This window comes from Dromiciops gliroides, chromosome 4 (genome assembly GCF_019393635.1).
Source record: "Dromiciops gliroides isolate mDroGli1 chromosome 4, mDroGli1.pri, whole genome shotgun sequence".
Taxonomy (NCBI): domain Eukaryota; kingdom Metazoa; phylum Chordata; class Mammalia; order Microbiotheria; family Microbiotheriidae; genus Dromiciops; species Dromiciops gliroides.
The window spans coordinates 105314978-105322168 of NC_057864.1; positions in this window are offsets into that span (position 1 = coordinate 105314978).

A 7191-nucleotide genomic window follows, 5' to 3' on the forward strand; every position below is an offset into this window, starting at 1 on the left:
ATTTTGTCAAAAGCTTTCTTTGCATCTATTGAGATAATCATATGATTTTGGTTAGTTTTGTAATTGATGTGGTCAATTATGTTGATAGTTTTTCCTAATGTTGAACCAGCCCTGAATTCCTGGTATAAATCCCACCTGGTCATAGTGTATTATCCTGATGATGAATTGCTATAATCTCCTTCCTAATATTTTATTTAAGATTTTTTGCATCAATATTCATTAGGGAAATTGGTCTATAATTTTCTTTTTCTGTTTTGGCTCTGCCTGGTTTAGGTATCAACACCATATTTGTGTTATAAAAGGAATTTGGTAGAACTCTTTCACCTAGCTTTCCAAACAGTTTGTGTAGTATTGGAATTAATTGTTCATTAAATGTTTGGTAGAATTCACTTGTAAACCCTTCTGGCCCTGGATATTTTTCCTTAGGGAGTTCATTGATGGCTTGTTCAATTTCTTTTTCTGAAATGGGCTTATTTAAGAATTTTATTTCCTCTTCTGTTAATCTCAGCAGTTTATATTTTTGTAAATATCCATCCATTTCATTTAGATTGTCAAATTTATTAGCATAAAGTTGGGCAAAATAGGTCCTAATTATTGCTTTAAATTCCTCTTCATTGATGGTGAGTTCACCCTTTTCATTTTTGATGCTGGTAATTTGGTTTTCTTTTTTCTTTTTTAAAATTAGATTAGAGCCAAATTAGATGAGAGTAAGGTCAAAACAATGCTCACCCCTCCCTTCTTTCCTTCTATTGTAATAGATCTTCTGTGCCTCTTCACTTGATGTGATTTACCCCATTCTGCCATCCCTTTCCTCTTCTCCCAGTATAATCCTTTTTGTTTCCCCTTAAGTTTTTTTTTAATAACATCACATCAGAATCCACTTATACCCACACCTTTTGTCTGTGTGTACTCCTCCTATCTGCCTTAATAAAGATACAGTCCTCAAGAGTTACAAGTATCTTTTTCCCATGTAGAGATGTAAACATTTTAACCTTATTGAATAACATGGTTTTCCCTCCCACCCCCACCCTTTTTACCTTTTTATGTGTCTCTTGAGTCCTGTAGTTGTAGATTTTCTTTTCTTTTCTTTTTTCTTTTTTGCAGGGCAATGAGGATTAAGTGACTTGCCCAGGGTCACACAGCTAGTAAGTGTCAAGTGTCTGAGGGCAGGTTTGAACTCAGGTACTACTGAATCCAGGGCCGGTGCTTTACCGCTGCACCATCTAGCTGCCCCCTAGATTTTATTTTCTGTTTAGTTATGGACTTTTCATTAGGAAAGTTTTAAAGTCTCCTATTTCATTGAATGTCTATCTTTTCCCCTGAAAGATTATGATGAATTTTTCTGGGTAGTACATTTTTGGTTGTAATCCCAGTTCCTTTGCTTTCTGGAATATCATATTCTAATCCCTCTAATCCTTTAATGTTGAAGCTGCCAGGTCCTGTGTAATTCTGATAGTTGTTCCTTGCTGTTTAAATTGTTTCTTTCTGGCTGCTTGAAGTATTTTCTCCTTTACTTGATAATTTTGGAATTTATCTACAATATTCCTTGGAGTTTTCCTTTTGGGGTCTCTTTCAGGAGGTGATTGGTGGATTCTTTCAACTACTATTTTATCCTCTGATTCTACAAGTCAGGGCAATTCTCCTTGATAATTTCCTGAAATATGGTATCTAGATTCTTTTTCTGATCATAGATTTCAAGTAGTCCAATAATTATCAAATTATCTCTCCTGGATCTGTTTTCCAGGTCAGTTGTCTTTCTGATGAGGTATTTCATGTTTTCTTCTATTTTTTCTTTGTTTTTATTCTCTTTGACTGATTCTTGGTGTCTCACAGAGTCATTAGCTTCTATCTGCCCAATTCTAATTTTTAAGCCATTATTTTCTTCAGTAAGCTTTTGTACCTCTTTTTCCATTTGACCATCCCCCCAACCCCCCCAATTTGGCCAATTGGTTTTTGTAGGGAATTGTTTTCTTCAGTTAATTTTTGTGCTTCCTTCTCCAAGCTGTTGACTCTTTTCCCATAGTTTTCTTGCATAACTCTCATTTCTCTAATTTCTTTTTCCCTTTTTTCTTCTACCTCTCATTTGATTTTTTTAAATCCTTTTTGAGCTCTTCCAGGAAGGCTTTTTGGTCTTGAAACTAATTCATCTTCCCCCTTGAGGCTTCACATGTAGGCATTTTGAGAGTATTGTCCTCATCTGAATTTGTGCTTTGGTCTTCCCTGTTGACACAGAAGCTGTCAATGGTAAAGGCCCTTTTCTGTTTCTTACTCATGTTGTGGCTTATTTTTTTACTTTGAAAGTTGAGGTCTGATTAAGACTGAAGATGGTGGAGGAAAGGCAGTAAGCTCTTGGAACTCACGAGATGATCACTCCAAAAAAACCAAAACCCTCCAAATAATACCATAGGACAATTCCTGGAGCAGCAAAGCCCACGAAAGTTGAGGTCTGTTCCTGAGGCACTGGGGTCACTGTTTCAAGGTTCTTATGCTGGTGGATAGGGGCCTGGTCACTGGCTTTCTGCTCTGAGGCTTTCATGGCTTGCAGATTCCTCACCACCCTAGACCTGCTCCCTGTGCTGGAATGGCTTGGTCTAGTTGCACCCATACTGTGAGTGGTTTTCTATCTGGCTCTTTGCCCACTCAGCCAGCTGGGGTTGGCAGGTCTCCCAACTAGCCTGCCGAGTCACCAGCCTGCTGAGCCAAGACCCATGAGCCTCAGTTGCTCATCTTAGCTGCCGAGCCCACTGCGTCTGTACCGTTCCCCATGGCGCAGGGCAGGAACAGGGGGACAGGGTTTGGCTGGAGACACAGCAGCACGCCTGCGCGTGCATGAGGGGCTCTGCTAAGAGAGTGGGAGGTGGGGGCAGAGTCCGAGGGAGGGCGGACCACACATTAGATTTTTTTTTCACACATTAGATTTTAAACATCACAATATATAACCCATATCTGATTATTTGCTGCCTCAGGAAGGGGGGAGGGTAGGGAGGAAAGGAAGGATAAAAATTGGAATCCAAAACTATAAATAAAAATGTTTATTACAGGGGCAGCTAGGTGGCACAGTGGATAGAGCACTGGCCCTGGAGTCAGGAGTACCTGAGTTCAAATCCAGCCTCAGACCCTTGACACTTACTAGCTGTGTGACCCTACGCAAGTCACTTAACCCCAATTGCCTCACCAAAAAAAAAATGTTTATTACATTAAAAAAAGAAATCATTCAGTACAACCCTTTTGTCTTATAGAAGAGGTTAATGGGTCCAGTGATATAAGCAGTGAATATGAAAAAGAACTTGAACCCAAGTCTTTGGACTCCAAATCCTGAACCTTTTCATTGAACCATGATGCTCCCTCCCCAAAGTAAGAGGCCATTTAGGAGAAGTGATTGCACATTTACATACTAAAACCCATAGGGATTTGTCAACATAATCCTGGAGATAATATCTGGAGCCTGCATTTTGCCTCACTTTGAATTTGGGGGCTATGCCACTCTTCTATCCCTCAGTTTCTTTATCAATAATCAAAGATATTCCTATTTACCCATACAGTATTATTATTATTATTTTTTTGGTGAGGCAATTGGGGTTAAGTGACTTGCCCAGGGTCACACAGCTAGTTAATGTCAAGTGTCTGAGGTCAAATTTGAACACAGGTCCTCCTGAATCCAGGGCCGGTGCTCTATCCACTGTGCCACCTAGCTGCCCCAACAATATTATTTTAAAAGCACAATTAAAGATATGGAAAGGCGGGAATTTTTTTGGTAATGACTTGACTCTCCAAAATATTCAATATTCCTAGTCATACCACAGGGATGGATTTTCCTCCTACAGATTTGACAAACAATTCTAAAAAAGTAAGTGAATATGACTTAGATCTCCATTTGAGGCAAGAAAATAGGGGATGGTTTTCTTTCATTCACATGAAGGTTAAAGTGCAAAGTCTCCTTTAGTGAATTCTCCATTGATACAAGCATGTTCCATCTATGTCATGTATGCTCCCTGAAAATCTACTAGTTTACTAAAAGTTTTTAAAATTCCAGTCATTTCCTAGTCACTAAAACAAGGCAACACAGATTCTTCATTATATGAATTACTGACTTTAAGAACAGCTCTTTCTATATTAAGTTAGTAATTTTTAAGGCCTGTTGATCATGAGAAAGTATTCATAATATTGGGCCTTTGAAAGTAAGTAGCAGCAGAGCTGAAATTGGAGGTTGGGAATGGAGGGAAAAAAATACAGATATAAAGGCACTGTGGGTGAGTTGATGATTCACTGTCTCTTGATCCTCAGCAATGACAAACTGCAATAGGGAATAAAGGGGCAGAGCCCCACTGCCAACCAACTGCTATATCTAAAGCAAAGGGCAGAAAAGAGAAGGTAAAAGGGGTAGAGGTAGGTTGAGGTTTTCCAGGGCAAAGGAAATAAATACAATTTCCACAATAATAGTTGTCAGTATATCACAGAAAAGTCCCTATCCACAAAAAAAAAAAACAACTAGAGAATATAATTTTAGAATAGGGTCAGACATGAGCTAGATGTTTTGGGGATAATTATAATGTACAGAATTATTGAAACCCATGAGTCAGCCAACAAGCATTTATTAAGGTATGTTATGTGCCTGGCACTGTAGTCCCTACAACTAGTGTTAACCTTTGAGTGATATTATTATATGGTTATGAATCATCAAAGACTAAGATCTCAGGAGAATCCCATTTAAAGGTGACCTTGTTATTGTTTTGTACTTCATTCTCGAATAGGCCCAGGACCCATGACTGTGAGATGATGGCATGATTTGCAGTGAATTAGATTTAAGTGAGAGACGGCTGTGCAAAGTCACCAGCCTTACTCTCTCCTCCAGAGCCATCTAGGTCCAGTGGCAAGATATAGATTAGGACAACTGGAGATTGACCTGGATGTTTGAGGCAACTGGGGTTAAATGACTTACCCAGGATCATACAGTTAGTAAGTGTTAAGTGTCTAAGGCCAGATTTGAACTCATGTCCTTCTGACTCCAGGGCCAGTACTCTATCCACTGTGACACCTAGCTGCCCCTGAAGGTGACCTAAAAGACAATGGAAAGATTTGTCATGATTGTAAATGAAAAGACATCATCAAAGATTTATATGACCTACATTTATAAGAGATGACTTGTCCATGGATATTGAGTCAAGGATAATAATAACTGACATTTATATAGCACCTCAAAGTTTACTAAGTTTCTTGCAATAATTAAATGAGGTAAGTGCTATGGATATTATTCCTATTTTACAGATGAAGAAACTGAGGTTGAGAGAGGTTAAATAATTCATTCAAGGTCACCCAGCTAGTAAATATCTGTGGCAGGATTAAAATTCAGTTCTCCCTAGCCCTAAGTGCAGGGCTCATAACCACTCTGTTGGTTAGCCTGAGTGTTGCATTATTACCCATGAAATACCAAAAGACCCAGAGGAACGTGTCCAGCATGTTGGCTACAACTTCTAGTAAGGATTTGTGGACAGGCACAGATAAGAGTCACACCAGATGAGATGGCCTGGAGAGGTTGCATCTCTACTAGTAGACAAAGTGGCCTTATTGATGAGTCCATAAATCCAACCACATCTACCAACTCACATTTGTATAAAACTTTAAGGTTTAAATGTCCTGTGATGTGATGAGTAAAATCTAATGTGTGGTTGCCTTTTTCCTATCCCAGGTGTGGGGGAAAACTAGCTAGGGTTTACTTATAAATTAGAAGCATTAGCACCAGTTTTGGGTATTAAGCATTTATTAGTGTAAAAGAGAACACCTGAGTCAGAAAACCAAGAAAAAGCCTATCTATCCTAGAGGAGAGATAAGGGTTCAACCTGGCCTGCTTCTTCTCCCAAGTTCTCTGCCACCACCAGCCTGTTTGGGAACTGAATTGAGAGAGGAAACAGCACTTCCCACTTCCTGCCTCCCTTCCCCAGAAGAGGCCATCCTTCAAGCTGATTGGTTAGCATCACCCAAATCCATTGGTTCACTGGACTTGAAGGTGGTCTTGTGTTGAATTCAAAGTCCTTAGCTTCTGAGAACAATACCTTATTGAGGGCCAGCCAGGTGTAGTTTCAATTTAATTATCTTTAAGTAGGTTAATCAGCAAAGCCAATCAATCTCAGTCTGTCTCACTTAATTCAATCAATCTAGATCAATCTCCTCTGGTTGGGCCCTTTGGGTGTTGGCAAATTCCATTATTTTCTCTATCACTACTGCCTTGGCCTTACTTTTTCTCTTAAAAGAGTCAGCCAACCATTGACTTTAAGCAGGACAGGGAGGGGCAGCTAGGTGGTGCAGTGAATAGAGCACGAGACCTGGAGTCAGAAGTACCTGAGTTCAAATCCAGCCTCAGACACTTGACATTTACTAGCTGTGTGACCCTGGGTAAGTCACTTAACCCCAAATGCCTCACTAAAAAAAATTTTAAAAAAGCAGGACAGGAAGCAGAGGGACTCGGTTGAATTATGCTCTTGCCACAATCTCTGCTTCTACACTGAACTTTTTATCTCCTCTAATCGAATCAGTGAGAAAGATTGTGTAAAGAAGCAAGTACATAAACACCCCTCATCCCTCTTATCTTCCTGGTGACACTTTGTCAAGTGCTGTAGTTCTGCATGAAAGCTTTCATTCCTTCCTCTCCAACCCCCCAGTCTTCTCTTCTAGGCCAAACTTCTTTAGTCTTTTGGAGAAGAGACATTGACACTATCAGATGATATATTTTAGGGGAAAAAAACAACATTATTTTGCTACTTGTACTATTATTTTGAAAAGCATCCTACAGCTTAGCTTGAAGCCAGTGATTCTGTCCAACATCACGGATAAGGTCTATGCTTTGGGTTCAATTCTCATACCAGTGGCATTATGAAAAAGATGTACAACTCATGTTCAAGCCTTGGCTCTGATACTTACTATGTAACCTGAAAAAAAAGGCTGGGGTAATAGAAACAGGGTTGGATTTGGACTCAGAACCTATACCACTACTTGTGTGATCTTGGGCAAGTCATTTCACCTGAGCCTCAGTTGCCTCATCTGCAAAATGTTTCACCTATTTGAACCTTTCTTCTGTAAAATAAGGTTAATGCCTGAACTACTACTCTCATAGGGTTATTCACCCTAAACCATTATAAGCCGTTATTACTGAAAACTATTTTCATTTTGCAAGGCAATGAGGGTTAAGTGACTTGC